Raw genomic sequence first — 27662 nt, 5'->3', positions numbered from 1 at the left:
ATGAATTAGTTAATACATATAAAATATGTAAGTGGAGCCCAGCACAGAGTAAACACTCAGTCAATTTGTTTCTTATTATTACATTTCTGTGAACTCACTCATTCCCAGCAACCTCCAGAATCCCTCCGTAGCTTGCCTTTCCATCAGTTTATACCCTCTTTACTGCTACATCTTCAAAGACTAACGTTCATTCTGTCTCTGCTCAGCCAACTGTACATTCATTTTCCACTTGATTCTATGTTTTCACCATAGTTTGTTTAATTTCTAATAACTTGTTAAACTCCTAACAAATGTATTGGGCATCCTGCCATAGGTTCAGGAGAGATTTCAAGAGAAATATCTGATGAAATGTAATTTAAACAGTTTGTGGTAGAATTAGAGAAAAGAATGCACTACGTTCAATGCCTTGAAGGCCCGGGCCTCATCTTAAAAGGGATTTTAAAGTAGAGGTGGGATTGTCCATATGTCACATACGGAAATGACTCACTATGGTCAGGAAAACACATACCAACATCTTATTATCTCTAGGATCTGTGAGGTTCTGAAAATACAGAAGAAACGGCAAACAATGCAGGATTCTTTCAATTCAAAGGTATTTTATGTTTGACATAAAAACACTTTTACATATCTTAAGATGCAAAGAAAAGCAAAATCCATTCAAATGACCAGTTTGAGGGGAAGCTGAAAGTTTCCCTGAGCAGCAGCAGAATTAGTAATTATCTAATTTGAATGCAAAATCCATGCCTGGGAGACCAGTCTGAGTGTTTCTGACATCAGGGTAACAGGTAACAGTCTGGTCAGTATCTGAGCCAAAAGCTCACCTGCTATGCAACCTCCAGCAAGCTGAGAAAGCAACCCCTAAAATCCCATGGTAGGTAGCTCCCAGAATATGGTAGGATGATCTAAAGTATTCCCTAATTTGTCTTATTTCAGAAGGAGTTAAAACTACAGTATTAATACTTTGCCTTCCTTAGGAATTTAAGGTATATTTGGTATTAGAGATAAGTTAACATTAAGGATAATTTAGCCTATTTGAGTTATAAATAGGTCAGTGTTGAAAATTCAATCTAAAATGTTAGTTGAGTAACTAATTATTTATAATATATATAAATACATGAACTAATTTAGGCTTCAATTTTAAGTAAAAATCTAAGTTTTATACAGTATTGAAACATCTAAGAAAACGTAGGCTGTAGGCTTCACCGAACTTACAATTGTGACTTGTTAATTTTTTAAGAGGTTATTTAAGTACTCAGGATTTTTTGTTAAATCAGGCAACTGAGTTAGTTAAAAAGGAAATCAATGTATTAAATTTGTACATGCAGTTTAAAATGTATAAAGTAAGTTAACCAAATTTGTCAGTGATAAGAAATACTAATCTAAGGCCTTTAAAAATGATTTTTTGAATCCCATACATCTAATTGGAGGCTAATATCCAAAATATATAAAGAACTCATACAACTCAACACTAAAAAACAAATAACCCAATTAAAAAATGGGCTGAGGATCTGAATAGTCATTTTTCCAAAGAAGACATGCCAGTGGTTAACAGACACATGAAAAGATGCCCAACATCACTAATTATCAAAGAAATGCAAATCAAAACCACAATGAGACATCACCTTACACCACTCAGAGTAGCCAATATCAGCAAGACAAGAAATAACAAGTGTTGGAGAGGATGCGGAGAAAAGGGTACATTCATACACTGCTGGTTGGATTGCGAATTGGTGCAGCCCCTCTGGAAATCAGTATGGAGGTTTCTCAAAAAACTAAAAATATAAATATCATATGACCCAGCAATTCCACTTCTGGGAATTTATCCAAAGAAAACAAAATCACTAATTCTAAAAGCTATGTTTACTACAGCATTATTTATAATAGCCAAAATATGGAAATAACTTAAATATCCATCAGCAAATGAATGGATAAAGAAGATGTAGTACATATGGATAGGGAATAAAAGTCAGCCATAAAAAAGAATAAAATCTTGCCATTTGTGACAACTAGAGGGTATTGTGCTAAGTGAAGTAAGTCAGACAGCGAAAGACAAATACCACATGATTTCATTTATATATGGAATCTAAAAAACAAAACAAATGAACAAACAAGACAAAAATAGACTCACAGACATGGAGAACAGATTGGTGGTCACCATAGGGGAGGGAGGTCGGGGGATAAGTGAAATAAGTGAAGGGGAAAAAAAATTGAGAATGTTTGATAATCCTGATCTGGGTGATGATTACATGAGTGTATAAACATCAGAATTCATCAAGCTGTACACTAAGATTTGTGAATTTTATTTTAAGTAACCTCAATAAAAAATTTAAATAATTTTAGAAAAAACAGACTTTAAAATAAAAAAAATATTTTTTCAAATTTGCTAGATTTACAGATCTTTATAAACAGAATTTAAGATTAAGAAGTTGAGTTTTAAATGTGTAGCTTGATAAAGTGAACCCTGAAGAAACTAATAACAAACACAAAATCTAACCCCCTGAATATGTGGGGGTTTGGGGTGCAAAGAGTGCCCTTAAGTAATTAAAGCAATTAAAGCATTACTTCATATGTGCTTACCCTTTGCCCTCTAAATTCTTATAAGACTATCTTGGACATAAGTCTCTTCTCTCTAACATGCTCATTCATGGCAAAGTCTGGGTCACCTATTTCTACTTTGGCCCCCCAGGGGACCAGGCACATGGCAGATACCCAGCAAATTCTTTTCTCATCTGGTTGTGACTTTGGATAAGCCATTTCACCTCTCCGAGCCTCTGGCATCTGAAAAGGAGGGGTTGGACCATCCTGCTAGAAGGTAGTCTCCATGCAAAGGGCCTGCATCTGTCTTGTCACGGCCGTATCCCCAGAGCCCAGACCTGTGTGAGGCACACAGCAGACACTCAACAAATGCTGTTGAGTGAAAGAGCAAATGCACTATGTAATTTTATGGCTCCTTTTACACTGTACCCCAACTGTTTCGTCCCATGATGTCTGAAAGGGTCATGGGAGCAGTTCATTAGCAGAAAGATGGTAATCTTAGTCACAGTGTGAGATTAGGGTCACCACTGGAATCCAAGAGATGAGGCAAAATAGTTCTTGACTGTTGCCATGTGGTCACCTTCCAGTGCAAACTGAGTTTGCTGCAAACCTGTCTGCCTTGCTCCCCTGTCACAGTCTCCTGTCCCAGACTGACCCACTCCTGGCTCTTTCCAGAGAAACCTGACATCATTCCAAGAGAAACACAAACAAACTCTCCTTTACCAGTTTTGCTTATATTAGTGGCCTCCTGTAGCACTGTTAGTTGCTACCTTACTAAGTGCTGACCTCCAGCTTCCCATGCAAAAGACCCCCTCCTCCCCAAGGGTGGAAGCGAGGGAGGCAGAAGGTAAAAGGGACATCAGCCCCTGCCCCATGTATGTGGAGTAGGGCAAGCGAGTGCCTGAGCTTCCCTGTTGTGCCAGCAGTTAACTGAGGAAGTGACAGCATGTACAGAATGTGGTGTGTACAGTTTTCTTCCTGACTCTGCCCCAAGCTCTGTGAGCAATTGAGGACCTCCTATGAATCTACAGAAAAGGTGCTGAAATATAAATGCTAAGGTAGCAATTCTCAACTTTTTTGGTCTCAGGACTCTGAAAAATTATTGAAAACTCCAATGAGTTCTTATTGTATCTCTTGGGTTATATCTACTGATAGCTACTGTAGTAGAAATTAAAACTGGGAAACCTTTAAAACGTAAGAATTCAAAAGCACACATTCTATTTGTCAATTAGAGCAAAGATGTCATTATATGTCAGGGAGCCTCTGTAAAATCCCACATGCACTTGAAGGAAACCAAAATATGTTTATGCCCACAATATGCCTCTGACATAAAAATTATTCTGTGCTGAAGGCAATTAAGAAGCAGTAAATGTTGCAAAAGCTCCCTGTTTTCTGCTTGAAGGCAGGAAATACATTCTCCTTTTATTGAAGAAAGATTTTTATCATCCCAGAGAGGAATCAGTAAAAAAAACCTTGTTAAAGTAACTCTTAATTTCTTTAGTTATTTCTTCACCATTCCTATCCCTAGTCCGAAATTCTTTGTCTTGTCAATTCTTCACAAATGTATTTTTTTGTCTAAAAGGCATAAAAACTTCCTGCTCTGGACACTGTGGGTCTTCATTGTCCTGTCAAGGCTTCCATGTACAGTACATGTAAAAACTCAGTAAAATGTGTATGCTTTTCTCCTGTTAATCTCTCTTTACTAGTTTAATTTTCAGACCCAGCCAAGGACTCTAAGAGGGTTGAGGAAAACTTACTCCTCCCCTACATACACGTGAGAAAATAAACATTTAAAAATTATTTTAATATCATTATGGAATAGTTTTGACCTCATGTACTTCACACTCCACCTTGAGGACCTCAGTGACACTCTTCCAGTAAAAAAGCAACTTTAGGCTTCATTAAAGGAAAAAGCAGCCTGAGAAGGTTATTATTTCAACTTCAAACTGCAGATGCCACTTCACACCCACCTCACGTTTTCTCTCTGGCTGTCAACGTTGTGGGGACCACATGATTGTGCCTGCCTGGAACTCCCTTCATTTCCAAGCGTCCTGTGTGTTGTGGCCAACAAACAGAAGCAACAGGAGAGGAGGATGAAATGGGTAGAGCAGGCAGCACTGGCAGATGGTCCGTGAGATCAAAGGGAGGGGGGAGCCACCTCCACCAAGATATGGGCTGGGAGACTGAGCACAGAGAAGCCTCAAGCCTATTCGGAGCCCCCTCCAGGGCTCTAGGTCATGAAGGCTAAGAGGGTCACCTAGCTCTCTTACATACTCCACATTCATTTCTAATACCATAGCTTTTCATTTAAAGGGTAGCTTTATCAAGACATTAGCATTCCAGGAGTTCTGATTAGCTACCACACTGCCATGTCACCCTCCACCACCCATTTCTCTGTAGAGTTGTGACCACTACAGCATGAGCTACACTACAGTAGTTCATGTGTACACTACAACCAGGATCCATGAATGCTGCACACCATACTACATCTGAACAAGCACTCTGGAGAGCAAAGTGTTCCAGCTCAGGGTCCATCTGCTTCATATTCTCTTGGAAGGCCAGTCACGATATCCTGAAGGCAGAGACAGCCCAGGAATGCCGAGGGGCACAGCCCCACCAGCAGGCAAAATCTCGGACTGGGTTTGTGCTTCCTCCGCACCCGGTTCCTTCTGCATTCATCTCCAGCCTCCCGGGGCATAGATCTACCAAATGCCTTGTTTGGGGATCTCCCAACATTTTTTGAAAAACTATCTTCCTCACACATTTTTAAGTTGACATATAAAACTTTTACTGCAGGATTAAATAATTGAGAAATATATAACTTCTGGCACATTGACTTTTAAAATTATTGATCACTTGACTAATCTATTAGTTCATCTATTCCAAAAGCACATGAACAAGCTCTTTTATAACAGCCAGAAACTGTCCAGCATTTAGTATTCTTCCTTATGTTCATACTTCCACCTACGTTACCCACAGAATTTTATCTAGTATGATATACTTTTAGGCTTCAAAGTCTTTTGTTGATCAGCATATAAAAATTCTCAGTGGCAAAATATGTACACAAGTTAAAATTTTACATATTAAATTTTTCTAGATTGAATATTTATCATGTCATGATTATTAATTCAAAATTGATAAAGTTAAAATTTCCTGTCATTTAAGATTCTACATAGTAATCAACATTCTAGATTAATTTATCATTACAGTTTATATCAGTGTCTTATGGGTGAAAAGTAATTATAATACAAAATTTTAAAATAATCATTAAAACATAAAATAATCATTAGACATTAAAATATTTTTTAAAGATTAGTTTATATACATATTAGTTTATGAATGAATATTGCTTATTGCTAAAATAAGAAAATATTTTATGGAAATATTACCAGCCCAAAAAAAGAGAAGATGTTGGGCTAATAAATGTATAGAAAAGTTGAAGCAAGCAAGAGACTTGTAGCCAAATTAAAAAATGAATATGGATTTATAATACACAATAATCTTTTGGAAAAATCCAAAGGAAAATGTTCCCTCATGACTTTGAATAAATGTTGAAGAAAATACCACATATCATTTACTTTAATTTGAAACTATAATCTTAATCATTCATCTCCCCCTATTGAGATCAATGCAAAAAAATTAGATAATATAGCTGATACTTGATAAAGGTAAGACAAAAGGCAGAATCTCTTTCAGCATAATAACACAAGGGGCTGATGCTATTCGTCCACACTGGCAAAAGGAAGTTAGAGATTTTATTTTGTTTCATACTTGGTCAAACCATTGTTGAATGAATAAGCGATGTACTGTGAGGCTATGCCATGAAAGACAGGTTTCTATGACTACATCGTGGTACAAGCAGGAACTGGAGTAGAAGGGACCCAGAGGAGGAGAAAGAGGGTAAAAGAGAATACCCTGAAGGAGCCCAGAGATAGGGCGAGACTGCTCCTGAACCCCATCTGAGGTAGTTTGCCATGGACTGAGAGGTATCTTCAGGGCAAAGCCGAGGGCTGCTTTGAGCCACTCTTAGGTTGCCTGTTTGTGCTTGATCGACACATCACAAGGTTTTCCTTCTGGTAATGGGTTTTCTTCCACCCTTCAACAGTTAATAGGACAATTAAAAGGTTACATACTAACATTTATATGTGTGTGTCTCACCTACAAACAAGGCTAAAAGCTTCTTGAAAGCCTAATCCTGACCTGAGTCATCTTGGATCTCCCACAGTATCTGAGCCTGCATTACCTGACATTGTGCCTCATGATACATATTTTGTATTTGTGAATAAATGGGCAAATATCCCCTTTTTATGAAACAGATTGTTGCATCTTGATCATCAGGCACCATCCTACAATCTGTCATGCACTTAATGAATAGTTGATGCATAGTTTCAGGCCACATGTGACAATTCTCAGGAATATACTCCTTGATAACTATGTTATCTAAAAGCAGATCTGTAGAATTAAAAACAAAACAAAATGAAAACATCATATTACTAAGTCCCAAATGTTCTTATCTTAGTGCCATATTGTTTGTTTACCAACCAGAAGAACATGAAAGCTGGTGTACATAAACACTTGCTACCTTCTTTGGCAAACTGTACTCACTGAATTTGGATTCTCAAAAACAGGATATCTAGGAGTAGGCAGGAATTCCTAAATTGAGATAAGATAATACAGGAGTCTAGATAGGTACGGATGCCGGCCACTGAAGAATGTGTTACTCTGCCTGCCTTCCGTAAATTTGTAATCCCTTTGGATTAACTACACATACAGAAATGATAATCAGACTCATCTCAGAGTCCAGGTTCAAATAAGTAACAAGTGCCTGGGATGGTAACAGACTTGAAAAATGTTGAGACTTTGGGGAGGAGATGGAAGGTCTATTATAGAGGTCTAAGGGTTAAGCACCAGAGAGAGTCCAGGGTCAGAGAGAACCTGACTTCCCATAGACCACATTTTCCCACCACACACCCATCTCTTTGTGCTGGCCTGAGTCTCGACCCTCCTCTCATGTTTACGCCCCCTGCTGAACTGCACTGTCTCTTTCTCCCAGTGCCGGTATTTCCTCAGCCCTAATGAAAGTCAGAGATTTTGCCACGTGTGACAGAAACTGCTGGTCAACCGTTTCTCCTGTGACCCCTTTGCTATCCCTTCTGTTCTCCTTTTTTCTCTTGGAAATAAAACTAAGTGCTGACCAATGAGATATAAACAGAAGTGGCATGCACTTTCTGGAAATGTCCATAAACAGGAGTGGCTTATCTCACTGCCACCTCCCATCTCCTTCCTGCCGAATGGAATGCAGATCTTGAGGTAGAAGCTGTTCCTGAGGGTGACAGAGCAACAAGTCTTACAGAACACAGGCCCCTGACAACTTGGAGGGCCTGGGCAGCATCGGGCTGTCCCCAGAACTCTTCGGTGTGACAAAAAAAAAAAAAAAAAAAGAAGTGGACATTTTTTTTTATTTGGGTTTTTTTTGTTTTTGTCATTTGTAACTAATGTAAATTTTACATTTTACAGTTGAAACAGATGTCACACAAGAAAAATAAACTTGGGTAATTTAACAAAAGGGAAAATGTTTGCTCGACTTAAAAGTTACAGAAATAGACATTAAAACCATGAGAAACCATTTGGTCAGCTAAGTTCTAAAACAGAAAGAAAAACAATAAAACTCAACGATGATAAGTCTTTAAGGAAACAGGTGGGCTGACGACAGTGTTATTCATTTTACAACTCTTCTAGAAAAATTGGCCACATACTTTGCTTGCCTCAAATATGTTTCTATACTATTATCCAGTGATTCAATTCTTACAAGATTGGAAAATATTGTAACCAATAAACTCAAAAGTAAACATTTATGACAGCAGAATTATTTTAACAATAGAAAACCAAAACTGCGTAAATAAGATAATATAGGGGAATGGTAAATGATGATACATTAATTTGATGGAGAACTGTCCAGCCATTTAAAATAATATATGACAAATACCATTGAAGTAACTTGTAAACACACTGGTAAGTAATATTAAGCAAAAATTTCTTCAGGAAAATGAATACATTGGGACAGCACCTGTCAAATTATGGCCGATTGCCCCATCTTGTGCCTTTAATCTGTTTCAATGCATCCACATAGCATCCAGTGAGAACTGTGTCCCAGATCTATTCACTGCAATATCTGATTTCTCTCTCTGTTGCTATTCTTGCAGAAACAATTCCTTTCTGTTCCTTTTTTTGAACTCAACTTGTTCTTGAATTTTGGATTTGGGGTTTTACAAGGTAGTTTCCAGTAGAATAGCTCAGGTAGACAAAAGGGCCTGTAAGAATCTTAAGGACATTATTCCACAGCAGCCAGACATGCCCAAAGTAGAGAGATGCCAGTCTCAAGAAGTATGGATGTGGTTTTGGAGCATATTGTGGACTTAAGGGACAGTAATAGAATGTCTATAACACTTTAAAAAGAGTTGTAATGAAAAACAACAGAGCAACATTCTGGAAAAGGCAAAACTACAGAGACAGTAAGAAGATCCACAGTTGCCAGGGTTTCAGGAAGATGAATTGGTGGAACACAGAGGATTTTTAGTGAAAATACTCTGTATGATGCCATCATGATAGATAGGCATTGTTATACATTTGTCCAAAAACCACAGAAAGTACACCACCAAGAGTGAATCTCAATGTAAACTATGCGCTTTGGTTGATGATGTGCCAATGTAGGCTCATCATTACAAACGTCCCATTCTGGTGGGGGGTGCTGATCATGGGGGAGTCTATGGATGTGTGGGGGCAGGGGAGCTATGGAAAATTTCTGTATCTCCCCTTCAGTTTTGCTGTGAACTCAAATCTGCTCTAAAAAAAATAAAGTCTTAACTAAAAACAAACAAATAATATATAGCCAGCTTGGTGTAAAAGGGTCTGAGATTTCACAAATTGCAAATTGGCCTTTGAGTCCCAGCCTTTTTTTTCAAGCAAATAGGCTCAGAAAGCTACCCAGGGGCCCACATGGGCTATTTCTTATGGAAAAGGAAGGTGTCTCAAAAGACAAAGACAAACCCAGGAAGGTGTGCCAACAGGAATGGAAAACAATGTACTGGGGTATCCTCCCAGGAGCAAACTGGGTCCTGAGCTCAGAAGAGGGAGACCTGGCAACACGTGCCTGGTGGGATTCCAGAATTCTTATGAATCAGTGCTTGCTATGTCTTCCTTTAATTCCCTTTTAAAATGGAAATATTTACTGAGATTGTCCTGTTCCTGTCTCTCATTGTTTGTTAAGTGTGCAAAGCATGTAACTTGTCTCTTTCATTTACAGGTTTCTGGATCCAAATGAGCCATGGTCAAGGAACTGCCTCAGCTTCATTTGGACTTGACGGAAATCACAGGACATAGGACTTGGAGCCAAATGCTGCAGTTGAATGAAACTACTCAGGGTCCTCAGAAGGACTGAGTATATTTTGCACGTGAAAAGGGCATGAATAATTGGGATTAGGGGGAAGGCCTTGGTCTACTTTTGTAGTGAAGGGCACCAGGGATGCATGCCTTCAGGTAGCCACTTCCTACATTGACTTTAAGCTTGGCCATGTGACTTACTTTGGTCAGGAGAACATCAGCAAAAACAATGCAAGCAGAGACTTTAAAGAAATACTTCCCCATTGGGGCTTACCCTCCCCCGGTGCTTCCATGGAGCCCTTCCACTGCTATGTGAAGAAGCCCAAGCTAACCAACTGGAGGATGGGAGGTCCTAGGGAGGGAGGCCCCAAGCTGTCACAGCCATCCCAGCTGAGGTCTCGAAGATGTGAAGCTGATTCCAGCCCAGCTGGTCCAGAGTAGAGGAAACACCCAGTTATGCATTCAGTCATGTTTGTTGTGTTGAGCCATTAAGTCATCAGGGGGCTTTTTAACCAGCTCATACAGGGAGGCTCAAAAAGGAGTAAATCTAGCATATAGGGAGGACTGGGGAGCTGACTCTGAGGTAGAGAAATCAATGGAAAGAAGGGATGTAATAGGTGTGTGGGCAGTTTCCCAAGACAAACCAAGGCAGACTCACAGAGCGAGACCCAGTGATGGCCAATGAGGAGGAGCCAGGAAGAAGAAAGTGCCAGAAGTTAAGTCCAGTGGGGAAACTGAAGATGAAAACTGGAGCATGAGCCGTAACATTGGAAGTATGTGTGATTAAGGAGGCAAAGTGGTGAGAAGAATGAATGGGACATCAGGACAGTGATCCAGAAATAAAGCTTTGAACAAGAGCTGTAGGTCTTCTTGCTATGAAGTAGCTAACAGGTAATTATCACGGACTACGGCAGAAATACTGAATCAGAGTCTATGAGGGTGTGGCCCTGGAGTCTGTCGTGCTGAATAAGCTTGCCAGGAAACGCTAATGTATACTCTCTTTTCAGTGACCCACTCCACATATTAAGGGGTGTTGGAAGGCGTAAACTTTGTCAAGTCACTAAAGTCCCTACTACACCCTTTCCCCAGGACAATGGGTGCTTTGATCATCTCAAATATAATCAACATCAGTGATTCTCAAACCTGGCTGTACATTAAAATCATCTGGGAAACCTAAAAAAGTATGAAAACTTAGGCCCTACTGCACAGGAATTCAATCGGAATCTCTGGGAGTAGCATCTAGGCATTAGTATTTTAAATGCTTCTCACGTGTTTGGATTATGAGGTGGAGAAAGGTGCTGGAAGAGGTGATGTAATCCTTAAACTAAGAGCTCATCAGGTTTCTGAGAAATGAGTAATAAAGGTAGAGTCTCTCTGAACCTTCTCATTTTCATATATTTTGCGATTGATCTAAACTGTTAATAAAATCAAAGAGCATTGTTAGGAATTTGGTGACTAATGGCTGTTTCTGAGTAAAAAATGAAATAGCACTTATTTTCATGATGTAATAAAAGCCAAGTGGACATTAACTCAGACCCTATGAATCAACAAATGTGATTATTCAAATAGAGCCTGAAGTCAAATTATCTATGAAGATGCATTTTGCTTGATTTATTATACAATTATTTCAAGATTTTGGTAGAATGTTTAAACTACTAAAAAAATGGTAATATACATGAGTACAGCCAGCCTGATGTCTGGGACAATAAGGAGTAGTTGAGAGCTGTAATAAACCAAATTTTGAGGAGCGGGGAGACTTACGGACCAGCCAAACATAAGAAGGATTGAAGACTGATTTAGCCCACAGGCTGCCAGCCTATGGACCTCTGAGTCACAATAGAAACTGTTACAGAAGTCAGCCTATGTATGGAATTACAATAGTGTGCCGGGAAAGATACTAAGGAAGGGATGACCATGGAAACATTTTAAAGGCTGAGGATTTTTTTTCGTATTTTAAAATTTGAGTTTTAAAATGTTAAACTTTCCATTTTGAAATTATTTCACTTGCAAGCACGTTAAAATGATAGCTTGAAGACTTCTTGTGTATTTTCACCCAGATTCTCCAAATGTTAACATCTAACATAACCTCTGGAAAAGGTCAAAATAAATTTTTTTCTGATATGATACTATTATGTAAACTACAGACCTTATTCAAATATCACCAGTTGTTCCAATAATGTCCTTTTTCTGGCTCAAGACCTAATCCACTACCACCTTTTGCATTTGGTTGATATGTCTCTTCAGTTACCTTTAATCAAGAATAATTTTTCTGTGCCTTTCAGGATTTCAACATTTTTGAAGAGTGTTCATCAGTGACTTTATAGAATGACCTAAATCTCGGGTTGCCTGGTGTTTGCTCATGATCCAAATTCAGATTACACCTTTTTGGAATAAATACCGCATAGTGATGCCATCCATTTGAGTGCCTCACAACCAGAGACACAGAATGATAACTTGATGAAAACTTGGATGACTAAGGAAATTAAGGTGGTACCTGCCAGGTTTCTCTATTGTCATGTTACTATTTTTCTCTTTGTAATTAGCTTTTGGGGAGATACTTTAAGGGGAGATACTGTGATTATGTAAATATTCTGTTTCTCATCATATTTTTGTTCATTAATTCTAGCATTTATTGATGAATCTTGCCTGAAACAATTACTGTAGCATTTGCCAAATGGTGGTTTTCTAACTTCATATTTCTTCTACATTTATTAGTTGGAATTGTTTCACTTTTTCTTCTTTTGCATTTATTTATTTGCATATCAGTATAGTTCACAGATTATTTTATTCTAGCGTTATAATCCATTACTAGCATTATTTATATTGTTCAAAATGTCCCAGAATTGACCATTGGAAGCACCTTCAATTGGACTCCTGTGTCCCTTTGACCTATACCCATCATTTCTTTTTCAGTACTTCCTTATTTCTGGCATCACAAGACATTTCATGCTCATCTTGTACTTTCTCTACCTCAGACCTAGAATCAGCCATATTTCTTCAGGGAACTCAAGTAACTTTTATTGGAGCATGGTGTTCAGAAGCCAAGAATTTGAATGAGATCATCAATTTCTGGTCAGTCAGTGTGTTCATTGGTACTGAATGTCATGCTTCTAGGTTCTTTGCAGATAGAGCTGGGAAATAAATGTGTAACATAACCATATGTCTATGTCTGTATCTATATGCAGGTACATAGTAAAATCCATGAGTTCATGCTGATAACCTCCAAGTCTAATCCAACAGCACAGAGTTCATTCTAGCCTTCCCTCTTTCCTTATTTATAATTCCTTTATCTGATTATGAGAAACAGCCCTCATTTTCCATAACACATTAACATATTTGCTTAATCCTAGGATATACATTAAGTAGTTTAAACAGTCCACCCATGTGACTGTGCAACACCTATACACCCATCTTCCAACACACGCATTTTTTAGAATGTTCATCCATAGATGTGTAAGTACACCCATTCTGCCCCAAAAGTAGACAACCAAAATATCCAATTACTGCATCTTGTTCCAAGTCCAGGACTTCCAGGTATTAGGAAACCTTCTTCTTTCAGTCTGGATATAGCTCTTTATGGTTGGTAAAAACATGGCCAAAACAAATTTATCAATCACCAACAAATCCAATATGCAATAGTAGAGAAATAACAGGGATAACTACAATGAAAGAAATATTAATTCTAAAAGAGGAGTGTTGGAGAAACACACATATATACATGAACAGCAACATATAATAATACATTTAAGACAATAACTCCCCTGGGGTGTGTATGTGACTTGGGGATGAAAAGGTGACTTAAAGAATCTAATCAGGGTGAATTTCAGGGCTCTGGCTTAGAAATGCTGGCACTCAGGCTTTTCTTCTCAGCATCATGATCTGACGATGCCCTGACAGTGGAGAAGTAGCTTATCAATCCGGAAGCCTCTGTTTTTCTTCTCTTGGAGGCTGTTCTTTGTTCACTGATGCATCTAGAGATGTTTCTCTTTCCAACGGCTACAAAATTTTAGCATCTCCCTTTCTGTGTGTGTGTATGTGTGTGACTTCAAAGAGTCTGAGGGTGCCATAGGAGTTGAGCAGTCGTAGACTGTCATTGTCCAGGACTGAGATTGCTTTGGCAATAAAACTCCTTTACAAATTTAATTATCATCAAGATATTTGACGAGTCACTTCCACAGGCTAGGAGCCAGATGGAGGACACGCCTCTGTTCACCGTGTCTGAGTCTAGGAGTCCCTATGGTCTAACAACAGGTCTTTGCTCTGTTATTATTCCCTAAAGCTTTAGTGTAATGGCTGCTACTTTTTTCTTGACTTCTGCTTTCAGTGTTTCTGACAACCACCTGGAGTGGAATGATGTGCTCCTTGCCCTCAGGTTCCATCACAGCTGCCCTTGTCTGCCTTGCCAGGCAGGGACTATTTGGGAGTGGTCTAAGGGCTTGTCTTTTGCCCTAGTTTACCTCCTGTCTAGTTTTTTTTTTCCCCTACCTCCTTTTGCCCTAGTTTACCTGTATGAATCTTAACCTGGAGTAGCATATTTGGTCTTTGCAACAGCGCTAGACTCCAGTCATTTTGGTTGTAGTCCACACTCTGAGCACAGCCATGCCTTCTTCCTTCTCTGCTTTCAGATGGTTCATCTTAAGATTGTTTCTTCATTGTAGGAACTTACTGTAATAAAAAATCTTGAATTTCTCTTAGCACTACTCCTGATGTGCCGTGCAGGTGCAGGCCTGAGTCCCAGTAGACCACTGCTCTCTGCCTCATCACCTCTGCTCAGAGAAGTCTGGAATGTGGGGCTTGTATTTCACTGCACCCCACTCCTGGAAACAAATTCCATATCAGTTCTGAATTCTCTGGTGCAAGAAACAGAAGAGCTGGTTCAAAGTAGCACAAGCAATAAAGGAACTTATTAGCTTTTATAAGTTGAAGTTCAGAAGTAAGGCAAGCCTCCAAGTCAGCTAACTTCAGAATGGGATCCACTTAGCAGCATTCCCCTCTTCATTTCAGCTTCATCCTTAAGCTCTTTCCATCCTACTGGCAAAATGATTCCAACAGTTCCTCTCAGATCTTCATGGTCTGATCTGATAGGAAAAGCAAAAAAAAAAAAACAACACAACTTTGGTACCAGGATTGCATGCCAGAGTCCCAAGATTTATCCTGACTGGACTGTTTAGGTTGCATGGCTACCCCTAAGCCAATAGGGAGTTGTACATGTTAGGGTTAAGCCAACCAGTGCCTATCCCATGGGTGGTGTGTGGCAACAGCAGACATGTAACTGAAAACAGCATGCCACTAGAAAGGGGAAAGTGGATTCTGGGCAGGCACTTAATAATAATAGTCTATTATGAGGCCTTTTGAAATAAACTTGACAGGTCTTTTAGAAATTACTTCATGTTATTTCTAAATAGAATAACATTAATCTATTTCTGAAATTATCTTATTTATATGTCTGTCTTCGAAGAATCTAAGGCTCCATGAGAACAGGGACTTTATCTGTCTTGTTCATTTTACTTGTAATACAATGCCTGGCGTTTAATAAATATTTGCTTAGGGAAAGAATGGATGTATTGTGTTTGTCCTGCATCTCTGATAACTTCCAGCATACTTTCTCAAACCTCTAGGGCATGAATACTTCATGTAAGATACTTGGCCTTAAAGATTCACAGCTGGTAAGTGGATGGCCAAAACCTGAATTTTGGGCTGGCTGACTCCACATGTCGTGCATTTCTGATTATACTGAACTGCTCTCTCTAATGTGTTAGAATAAGCCCACAGAGTTCTGGCACATCTGTATTCAGAATACATGTAGGAAATACCTAAAATACACTGACAGCTAGTGTTCAAATAATATTTTGGAAGGCTAACAGGAGTTTAAAACTGAAATGAATTGATATTTTCTGATCTGGAGCTATAAACATGCTCCAAGTTAAATTCATATCCTGCCTAATAGTATATGAAAGGATGGGATTGATCTGTCACTAGTTTACCTTGTCATTTTTGTTGCTGTGGCAACAATATAAGAAACATTATGATTTTGCCTATCTCATGCTGCCTCTGTTGAAGATAAACCATTTTTATGTGATAGTATTAGTAGAGAGGCCTGATCAAGAAAGAAGAAAATTAACATTAACTGACTGTCTACCATGAGCTAGGTTCTTCCTTCCTTCATTTATTTACATGTTCATTTCTATTCTTCACTGAATGTTTATTGAGTACCTCCCATGTGGTAGGACTCATGTTGGAGACTAGGCATATAATAGCACAGTCTAGGGAGACACTGTGGTGTGTCAGTTAAGATAATGAACTCTGGAGCCAGAAAGTTCTGAGTTCAAACCCTACCTTTGCCACATCCTGGGACATACACAGTTAACTCACCTGTGTCTTATTTGCTTCATTGCATGAAATTGTTCTTTAATTCACATACACTTGTTTTGTGAGGCATAAGAGAGAAAACATAAATGTTGCACTTGTGTCTGACACATAACAGTTGCTTGATTTAATGTCATTTTTATTACCAGATCATCCCAACCCTCAAGTTGCTTACAATAAGAGGAAACATACACAGATCTTCACACTTAATGTTCCCCAAAATGCCCTGAGATATGTACTATTTTTCCCATTTTACAAGCAAGGAAATTGAAAATTTCCATACTTCATTCAAGGCTTCAGATAATGAGTAAACAAGGCAGAATTCAAATTTAAAGACTTAGTTGAATACCACGTTCTCTCCACTTATCTGGATGAGAAATTGAGAGACACTGGTACTAGTCCTGATTTTAGACCAGTGGTTCTCAACCCTGGAGAGCCTTTATAAAGCCCCAAATGCCAGAACTCTGTTCTAACTCAATTAAATCAGAATATCAGGATCAAGGCTCACTAGGCATCAAGCAGTATTTTCAAAATCTCCCCAGGAGATTGTAATGGGCAGAACTACTCAACTCTCTCAAGACTCTTCTAGCTTCAACAGTCTGATCTTTGTATATGTTGGAGGAATTGTCAGAATGAGATCAGTACTGGTAGAGGCAGGGACATTTCAGGACTTTCCTCCATGAAGCTCCATGGTCACCACTGTGTACATTAGGGGAAAGGCCAGTGCATGTAGCACTCCTTTGCCTAAGGCCAGTGCCGTGGGGTTGTGAGACACTTTGGAGTATCCTTATGACACGTCAGCAGCTGCAGGAGTGCTGGTGAAAGAGAATGGTGGGAATCCAATCTCCCTCTTCAATGTTGGGTTGACTTATCAACAGTATCCTTCACACATAGAGGAAGGAGCAGCCTGGGAAATGTCCCAAACAGCTGCAGCTGTTCTTTGTTTCTGGAGAGGATGCCAATAACATGTTGTTCCTCAGGGTTCTCAAGAATGAAAATGTGTGCATAGCTACAAAAACAGACAAACCCATAGGGATAATTATCATATTAACCTGTATATCATACAGACACTTGAGTTAAATCATAACAGATATTTTGATGTATATTCTACTTTATATTGAGATATTCACCAAGGGAACAAAGACTAGTTCATCAATGCCCTCTGAGATATTTCAGTCACTCAGAGTCAAAGCTTCTGCAGCTCCCTATATTTGGGTCACTTCGGAATTTATCTCAGAGTCTGGTCCACATAAAACTAACCTGCATCTTCTAGGATTTACTCCTCATGGCAATTCTGTGAGTTGTGAGACACAAGGTCAAATGCCATTATCCCCATTTTATGGAGTTGGAAACATAGGCTTAAAAAGGTTATGTGACTTGTTCAATGACTAGCAAAGGCAGAGCCTACATTCAAGCATTGAGCTCTAAATTCTCAACTTGCTCAACTGAGTCAGGAGGAAATTATGCTGCCCAGGCACACCACTGATGAGGAACCGACCAACTAAATGGAAGCAGAGACATTCCAATGAAGACACAGGTATTGGATTGTGATTATTTGTTACTGATATGTTACAGCTTTAACTACTTTGCCCCTGCTCTGGAATCCAAGAAAAATATGAGTAAGGCTAGCAGATAGGACCCAGACTCTGGTTGGGTCAGATCTTCCTCAGTCCTTGTCCTCCCAGACTAGTCACAAGTCTCAGGTGATGCTGAGCCTTCATGTATCCAGCCTCTGGCACAGTCCTACTACCCTAAAAACATTCAGGTAGAGGTTGAATAAGAAAATTACTACCTGTGAAACAGTTGAGAAAGAGCACAACCATAACCAGGGATAGGTGTGAAAACTCTCCTGACCAGCACTGTCCAATAGAAAGACAACTTAAGCCACATGCATGATTAAAAAATTTTAAGCAGCCACAGTAAAAAAAGAGTAAAAAGAACAGGTGAAGTTAATTTTACTAATGTATTTTATTTAACCTAATATATTCAAGATATTTTAACATGTAATCTACATAAAAAATTACTCATGAGGTAGCTCACATTTTTATACTAAATCTTCAAATTCTGGTGTGCACTTTATATGTACAGTACATCTGAAACTCAGACTAACCACATTTCACATGCTCGATAGCCACACATGGCTAGTGGCTACTATATGGCAGAGTGCAAGTCTAGACCATCTTAACACAATTTTTAGGTTGTTGTACATACTTTTATATAAAGTTAGTTTTCTGATGCTTTGTCATTATTTGGGGTTTAGTTTGCAGCAAGCCAGATTCTGATTTAACATGAAGGATAGGGTTTTGGGTGGTAAGGCAGTAGAATTTTTATTGAACACTATTACTGCCAGATACTGCATGTGGTTTGGGAGCACAGGGGTGAACAAAACCAGAGCCTTTGGAATCCTCTGTGTAAATATATTTAATGAAAGGACAACCATCCATCTGTCCATCTGAAATTCAGGAGTATAGTTGTAATCAGGGATGCTGGGAGAGAGATTGAATAATGGAGATGATCTAGAATTTAAAATCAAAAAGTATTTGCAAGCTCTGCAACTCCTATGGATTGTATGGGAGTGATATGAAAAAGAATAATATAGAATTTGAAGCATCTAGAAGACTTACATATAAAAGAGATTTTTAGTTTGATTCCCCCTGTGTTCTCCACTAAGACAAGGATTGAAGTCATTTATTTTGGAGGCAATCTTAGGAAACATGGTAATGGAGTAGGGAAATGAGACAGAGAAAGGAGGCAAGCCAATTCACAATGCATTAATGACAGGGTCACTACTCTGGGCAGCCTTGGCTCCTTCCCATGGGGGAGCGGCTGAGAGACTGTGTGGAACATCCCTCAGAGCCCACTCACCAAGGTGCAAGGAAGCTGGGGTAGTTATCCTCCAATCCCCAGCCCTCACTGATTAAGGGTGTCTACTGGGGCATTAACACCTGGCACTTCTGACCTGTAGTGCACTTGGGCTGAGCTCACTCCTGCTGCTGGAGAGCAACCCCAGCAAGAGAGGAAAGGATAGGAACCTACAGGTGTGTGTGGGCACTCTTGCAGGCAGTCATGGAGCATGCAACAACGATTAACATTCTGAAGACCTTACCATGGGACCAAACACTGCTCTATGCACCTTGCACACATTAACTCACTAAATGATCTGTGAGGTAGGTAAATATTTCTCTCTCCACTTTAAAAAGGAGAAAACTGAGGCATAGAGAGATTATATAGTTTTCTCAAGGTCATACAATTAAGAAGAGATAGAGCCAGGCTCTGAGTTTGTTGTCTTAATTACTGCGCTCTTAGTTACCAAACACTAGGGATTCTATTAAAAACCAAACCTGACTTTCAGAGGAAGTCTTTCTAATCATGCTTTACAAATACTGTATCTTAGATTTCAACAAAAAACTTGCCTTTTGAGGTCTCAATTTCTGGACTATCCACACAACTCTTAACATTTAAATATCTGTAAAGTAAGTAGAGAAGAGAAGCTCTTCAAATCCAGAACTAGACTAGATCATGTTATCAAACATAGAGGCCTGCCACGGTATGTTATATAAATAAAAGGAGTATTCCTAATATGTCAGGTACCAAGACGTCTCCAAAACTGATTGCAAAACCACAGCATGCAGAGACACTTCCCTCTGGAGTCCTTGCTCAAATAACTGAAATACTGACCCTCATGGAACAAATGCACTTTTATACCACCCACAGACCTCAGCCTCTGTTGGATCTCTTGTCCTTACACCTTGATGGCATCTCAAGGAGACCCCTTATTTTCCCAGCCAGTCAGGTATCAAGGATGTTTCATTTTCAGGTTCAATTCATCTAACCTCAAACTGCAATCTCTCAGGTATTTATTTCACAGCTCCTTTCCTACCCCCTCGCAGGTCTGACCTGGGCTCGGATATGTGCATTCAGGAAGGGAGGACAGTATTGGTCGGTGCCTCATTCACTGTAACATCCTCTCCCCAGCTCACTCTGCTGCTTCTAACTCCTCCAAAACCAGGCAAGGCGGGAGACGTGAGGAGAGGGCAGAAGGCCTTACTTGGCCAGCACTGTAGCAATACAGTCATGGTGCCTTCTACATGGCAAATCTTCTTTTCTTTCACCCATCACTTTCATTGGTGTTTTGGAGACCTCCTTTCTGGGGACATCTCTCTGAGGACAATAGTATCTCCTGGCTGATCACTCAAGATCCCCTTAGATTTGATTTTAGTAGGAGAAGGGAAGGAAATAGTCTGTGCTCAGAGAAATCTCTCACTAACCTTCCTCCAGCATTGTTATTAATGCCATTTTTATGTATAGGTGAAGGTGGGGGATACACTATGGGTTAGAAAACCAGTTCCAGCCATTTAGTGAGTCCTGCTGGTGGTCTCACACCCCCTGCCCTCAGCGCTGAAGCCTGAGCCAGCAGACCACCCTATTTCATATCTTGCTATAGAAGTAAGGGAGCCGGCTACCACTTTAGGCTGGCTTAAGTGCTGTCCTGTTTAGTCACACAGATTTTAAAAAGGAAAAAAATTGCAATTAAATTAAGTAATCAGTTAAGTGGTTAAATCTGAGTAATCCAATTACCTCAAGATGTCTCCCAAGATTTGGTTTTAATACTCATAGACTTAAGCTTTGTTTGTTATTTTTTCTAATCATAGGACAATTACTAAAAGTACCGTGAAAGTGGAAATATACTTTTCTTCTTTTTAGGAATATGGAAAAATAAGCAAGGTATAATATAGAAAAGTGATTCAAGGACTCTTAGTTCTGCCAATATACCAATCATCTAACAACACGTAAGTCTTAACCAAAGTGTGATCAGAATAGAAGCTTCTGAAGGCAGTGTCCCCTCTTTCACTAGTGTTTAGGTGCAGAAAACACTTGAATTACGTTGAATTCCCAGATTAACTAATCTCTATTTCCACTCCCGAGGAGAGAACAAGAGGAAAGTGCCAAGAGGATATATTTTTAAAGGTTTAGCAAAACATCAAATTCAAAGAAATATAAATCTCTCTCATTATATATATACACATATAATCTCTTCTATTTGAACAGGTTGATCTATAAGCCATTCTTTCCATGTCATTTTTTTCTTTCTTACAGAGAATCTGTGTGAATTATCACAACCATAAAACTGTATGACTGAACACTGACAATTACAGAACTTTTAATTAAAAGAGAACAATGGCTTTGGTCCTCCATTTCCTGATGGAGCCACCTTACTCAGCCATAGATTTTCTGTCAGTGTGCAGCCAAGAGTCGTGCTTCCCTGGTCAGAGGGTCACTGTCTGTCTTCATGGAGATTCAGGCACAGCAACCAACAGAGGGGCAGCTGGCAGCAGCTTTCCCAGAAACCCAGAGGCCAGTTCAAACTGGGCTTTCACCTGGCCCAGGGGAGCAGCCCTCTCCCAGTTCCCCACAGGCTGTTGGCCCTCCTGGAGCCAGATCCGCTTGCTTGAGCCTGGGAGGTGGCAGGGTGCCCAGGCACACAGGAACAAACCTCCCCTTCCGCTCTCACAGGACATCAGTCAGCACAAGAATTGCCAAAGTACAGGAGATGGTTTAATAACTATGATTTAGTATTTTCCCTCAAAATAAAAATAATGTGCTTTCAAATTACAACATGTTCCCTTCATAATATTGAGCAGAATATTTATTGGAACAACAGCTCTAACTGTGGTACTCAGGACCTTCCTTCCACACTCCCATGTGCATTAGCTCTTTGGGGCCTGACTCCAATGGGGTCAGGGAGATGGCACTAATATCATGACCCCTTTTTTAAAGCCATGGAAACGGATCGTTCCACTGGATGTGACTTGCCTTGAGTCAGAAGCTGGTAGTTTTCAGGGTCAGGACTGAAAGCCAGGTTTCCTCACCCTCGGAGTCCTACTGCATTTATCGGGGAGAAGAAGGCTACACAGCAGTTTTTAAAGAATGGCTTATTTTTTTCTGATTATATAAGTAGTTGTATTAATCAAAAAACAAAACAAAATTGGAAAAACACAAAGCCTTAGCAAGTAAAGAAAAATCACCCATATTCCCAGACAGACATAACTGCTGTTAACATTTGGATGTATAATCTCATGTGTACATTTTTCTTTAAAAATGGTTTCATACTGTGCATAGTACTTTTTTAAAAATTAAGTCTCTTATTTTCTTCCCAGCTACAGAGGTAGTGCATGCTTACTATAGGAAAACCAGAAAACACAGATAATCTAAAGCACATCACAAGCATCCTGTAATCCCACCAACCGAGAGGCAAGCATTAAAAGGAAATTTCATTGAACCTGACATTGATAAAGCCCATAAAGTTGCAACATGCTTCCACAGCAAAGGGTAAGATGTTTTAGGGGAAATTAAGGAACCAATACTCTGCCATTATCCTTTTATTAGAACCTAAGCTGATTTGTCTGGAATGAGTGTCTCTTTATTTCAGCTTCCTCATTCATAAATAGAGGCAAAACTTTCCAATTAACTTCAGAAGAATATTTTCTGGATCAATAATATAACATTGGTTGAGAATTTTGAGTGTTTTGAAAGAAATATCTAATCTCCAGGCCATGAACTACACTCATTCAGTTTGAATTTCTCCTTGCCAGACCAGACCACAGGAAATTGGAGCCACACGAAAACAGCAGAAGGCGGTTGGTGGGCTGGACATATACCTCTTAGCTTTATCTAAGGCCAGAGAATGCAAGGAGCTGACAAAATAGAGGACATGCAAGCTCACTGTTCCTCCATGTAGGCAAAAACCCCACAAGCCACATCCATGTGCAGGTGCAAAAGGCTTTGGGAGGGAGATAGTTCTAGTTTCTTTTCTTTTCTTTTTTTTTTTATGCTATGTCTCTAAATTGCCTTGACAATTGTAGTCAGCATTGGGAATGGTCCGCCATCTGATTTAATAACTATCTTAATGACATAGCTGTATCTACATAAATTGAGTAGACAGGATCACTTGAACAGCCCAAAGGTAGCTCCAGGATTGGAAGGTGCCCACATTCTGATGCAGCAGAACATGAAGTCTCAATGGCAACCAGTAAGACAGATGGGTTTTTGGTCATGGCTGCAAAGAAGACCCTAGAAGTATGCACTCAGGTATGTGCTACCTAGCTAAAATAAAACAGAACAACTACTCAAACAGATGAAAACCTTCAGTGTACTCTGGATGGGTTCCAACCCACTGTTAGTTATAATCTCATATGCCCTGTGCTTCCCAAGGCCTGTCCACCCCCTGCATGCCCTATGTGTATATGACAAATGACACCACTATCCACCCAGTTATATCTAAACCAAATTCCTCAGCATCAATCTTGACTCCTCCCTCTTTCTCATTCCCTAGATTTAATTAATCACCAAACTCTGCTGATTCTACTTTCTAAATATGCTCAAATCCTCTACTTCTTTCCACCCTCATGTCTACCAGCACAGTCCACACTGCAGTCATCTCTCAGCTACCCACTGCTACTGACTTCTCACCGGGGACCATTTCCATTCTTGCTGTCCCCCTGCCAGAGTGATCCTTTGTAAACACAGATCTGACAGTGTTAATCCTCCACCAAAAACACTCCAATGGTTTCCCATAGTTTTTTAAATTGAAGACTAATTTCCATACAGTAAAAATCACTCCTTTGAATGAATGATTCTGCCAATTTTGACAAATACACAGCTGTGTAACCACTGCAACATTCAAAATGTAGAAAAGTCCTTTTATGTGATTGAGAATAAAGCTGTGTTTTCCTTTAAGATTGAGAACAAGACAAGGATGCCCGCTCTCCCCACATTTATTCAACATAGTACTGGAGGTCCTAGCTATGACAATCAGATAACACAAAGAAATAACAGGCATCCAGATTGGTAAGGAAGAAGTTAAACTGTCACTCTTTGCAGGGGACATGATATTGTACATAAAAAACCATAAAGACTCTACTGCAAAACTACTAAAACTAATATCTGAATTCAGCAAAGTTGCAGGATACAAAATTAATACACAGAAATCTCTTGCATCCCTATACACTAATGAGGAACTAGTAGAAAGAGAAATCAGGAAAACAATTCCATTCACAGTTCATCAAAATACCTAGGAATAAAATATCTAGGAATAAACCTAACCAAGGAGGTGAAAGACCTATACCCAGAAAACTACGAGACATGAGAGAAATTAAGGATGACACCAGTAGACTGGATTAAAGATGGTGGCATGAGAGGTGGGACAGAGGCTTCCTCCTAAAACTGTATATAAAATGAAAATATAATTAATACAACTAATCCTGAGAGAGCAACAGGAAAGAGGATGGCGCCAGACTGCATACATCTGGAGAAAAGAGCAGACCTCACAGAACAGGGTAAAGTACCAAAGCTGTGACCTGGAGGGACCCAAGCCCCTCCCCCACCCCAGCTCACCAGCAGGAGGAAGAGAAACTGAGCAGGGAGGGAGTGGAGGCCTGGGACTGCTGAATACCTAGCTCCAGAGATCTGCTCTGGGAGCACAAACCTACATTTCATGGTCCTTGCATGATACTCTCATGATTATGGGGTTGGAAAGCTAAGACAGGCAGAATTCCTGGAGAGACTGAGATTCCAGCCACTTGTGGAAAAGCAGGAATCCATATCCAGCTGCTCTGGGACAAAAGCTTATGCCTGTGTGCTCGGCCCACTGGTTCAGGCAGTGGAGACAGACATAGCAGCTGGGAAGCAGAAAACAGCTCTTTCCTCCCCCCAGGCACCAATCCCACTCCCCTGTGAACCTGACATTGCTTCAGGAGCTGAGCAGCTCCAGAGTAGAGCTTCTGGACACTAAAGGATGCCATATACAAATATGAAACACCAAAGGAACCTTGTCCAGAGTAAAATTAATATAACCCCTGAGAAACATGACATGGACCTCATGACTCTTCCTGAAAGGGAGTTCAAAATAAAAATCATTAATATGTTAATGAAGGTAGGGAAAGATATTCAAGAACTCAGGAATGAATTCTTGTCAGAGATCCAATCATTGAAGAGCACAATGGAGGGTATTAAAAGCAGATTGGATATGGTGGAGGAGATGATAAATGAAACAGAAACCAGAGAAGATGAATACAGAGAAGCTGAGGCAGAGAGAGAAAAAAGGATATCTAAGAATGAAAGAATATTGAGAGAACTGTGTGACCAATCCAAATGGAACAATATTTGCATTCTAGGTATCCAAGAAGAAGAAGAGAGAGAGAAAGGGATAGACAGTGTCTTTGAGGAGGTAATTGCTGAAAATTTCCCCAATTTGGGGAAGGAGAAAGTCTCTCAGGCCCTGGAGATCCACATATCTCCCAACAAAAGGGACCCAAGGAAAACAACACCAAGACATATAGTAATTAAAATGGCAAAGATCAAAGATAAGGACAGACTGTTAAAAGCAGCCAGAAAGAGAAATAACATCACATACAAAGGAAAGCCCATCAGGCTAACATCAGACTTCTCAGCAGAAATCTTACAGGTCAGAAGGGAGTGGCATGATGTATTTAATGCAATGAAGCAGAAGGGCCTGGAACCAAGATTACTTTATCCAGAAAGATTATCATTTAAATTTGAAGGAGGGATTAAACAATTTCCAGATAAGCAAAAGCTGAGAGAATTTACCTCCTACAAACCATCTCTACAGTCTATTTTGGAGGGACTGCTATAGATGGAAGTGTTCCTAAGGTTGAATAGCTGTCACCAGAGGCAGTAAAACCACAGTAAAGAAAGTAGAACAGCTAATTACTAAGCAAATAAAAAATTTAATTAACTATCAGCAAAGTTAATCAAGGGATAGACAAAGAGTATAGAATATGACACCTAATATATAAAGAATGGAGGAGGAAGGAAAAGGAGGAGAAAAAGAAAAGAACCCTTAGATTGTGTTTGTAATAGCATATTAAGTGAGTTAAGTTAGACTTTTAGATAGTAAGGAAGTTAACCTTGAACCTTTGGTAACCACAAATCTAAAGCCTGCAATGGCAATAAGTACATACCTATCGATAATCACCCTAAATGTAAATGGACTGAATGCAACAATCAAAAGACATAGAGTCACTGAATGGATAAAAAACAAGACCCATCTATATGCTGCCTACAAGAGACTCACTTTAAACCCAAAGGCATACACAGACTAAAAGTGAAGGGATGGAAAAAGATATTTCATGCAACTAACAGAGAGAAAAAAGCAGGAGTTGCAGTACCTGTATCAGACAAAACACACTTCAAAACAAAGAAAGTCATAAGAGACATAGAAGGACATTACATAATGATAAAGGGGCCAATCTAACAAGAAGATATAACCATTATAAATACTAATGCTCCCAACACAGGAGCACATACATGGATCAATGACCAAATAAAAACAGAGATCAGGCAATATATGGAGACAAATGACAACAATAATTCAACACTGCAAAATCTGTGGGATGCAGCCATGGCCATGCTAAGAGGAAAGTATATTGCAATATAGTCCTACCTCAGGAAAGAAGAACAGTTCCATATAAGCAGTCTAAACTCACAATTAATGAAACTAGAAAAAGAAGAACAAATGAGGCCCAAAGTCAGTAGAAGGAGGGACATAATAGAGATTAGAGCATAAATAAATAAAATCGACAATAATAAAACAATAGAAAGAACCAATGAAAGCAAGAGCTGGTTCTTCAAGAAAATAAACAAAATAGATAAACCTCTAGCCAGATTTATCAAGAAAAAGAGACAGTCTACACACATAAACAGAATCAGAAATGAGAAAGGAAAAATCACTATGGACACCAAAAAATACAAAGAATTATGAGAGAACACTATGAAAAATTATATGCTAACAAACTGGAACTGGATAACCTAGAAGAAATGGACAACTTTCTAGAAAAATATAACCTTCTAAGGCTGACCAAGGAAGAAACAGAAAATCTGAACAGACCAATTACTGGCAACGAAATTGAACCAGTAATCAAAAAACTACTGAAGAACAAAATCCCTGAACCAGATGGCTTCACTGCTGAATTTTATCAAACATTTAGTGAAGACCTAATACCCATCATCCATAAAGTTTTCCAAAGAGTAGAAGAAGAGGGAATACTTCCAAACTCATTCTATGAGGCCAGCATCACTGTAACACCAAAAACAGGCAAAGACACCACAAAAAAAGAAGATTATAGACCAATATTCCTGATGAACATAGATGCAAAAATACTCAACAAAATATTAGCAAACTGAGTTCAAAAATACATCAAAAAGATCATCAATCTTGATCAAGTAGGATTTATTCCAGGGATGTAAGGATGGTAGAACATTTGAAAATCCATTAACATCATCCACCACATCAACAAAAAGAAAGACAAAAACGACATGATCATCTCCACAGATGCTGAAAAGCATTTGACAAAATTCAACAT

Source organism: Manis javanica, chromosome 1 (assembly GCF_040802235.1).
Source record: "Manis javanica isolate MJ-LG chromosome 1, MJ_LKY, whole genome shotgun sequence".
Taxonomy (NCBI): Eukaryota; Metazoa; Chordata; class Mammalia; order Pholidota; family Manidae; genus Manis; species Manis javanica.
This window is presented reverse-complemented; position numbering follows the sequence as displayed.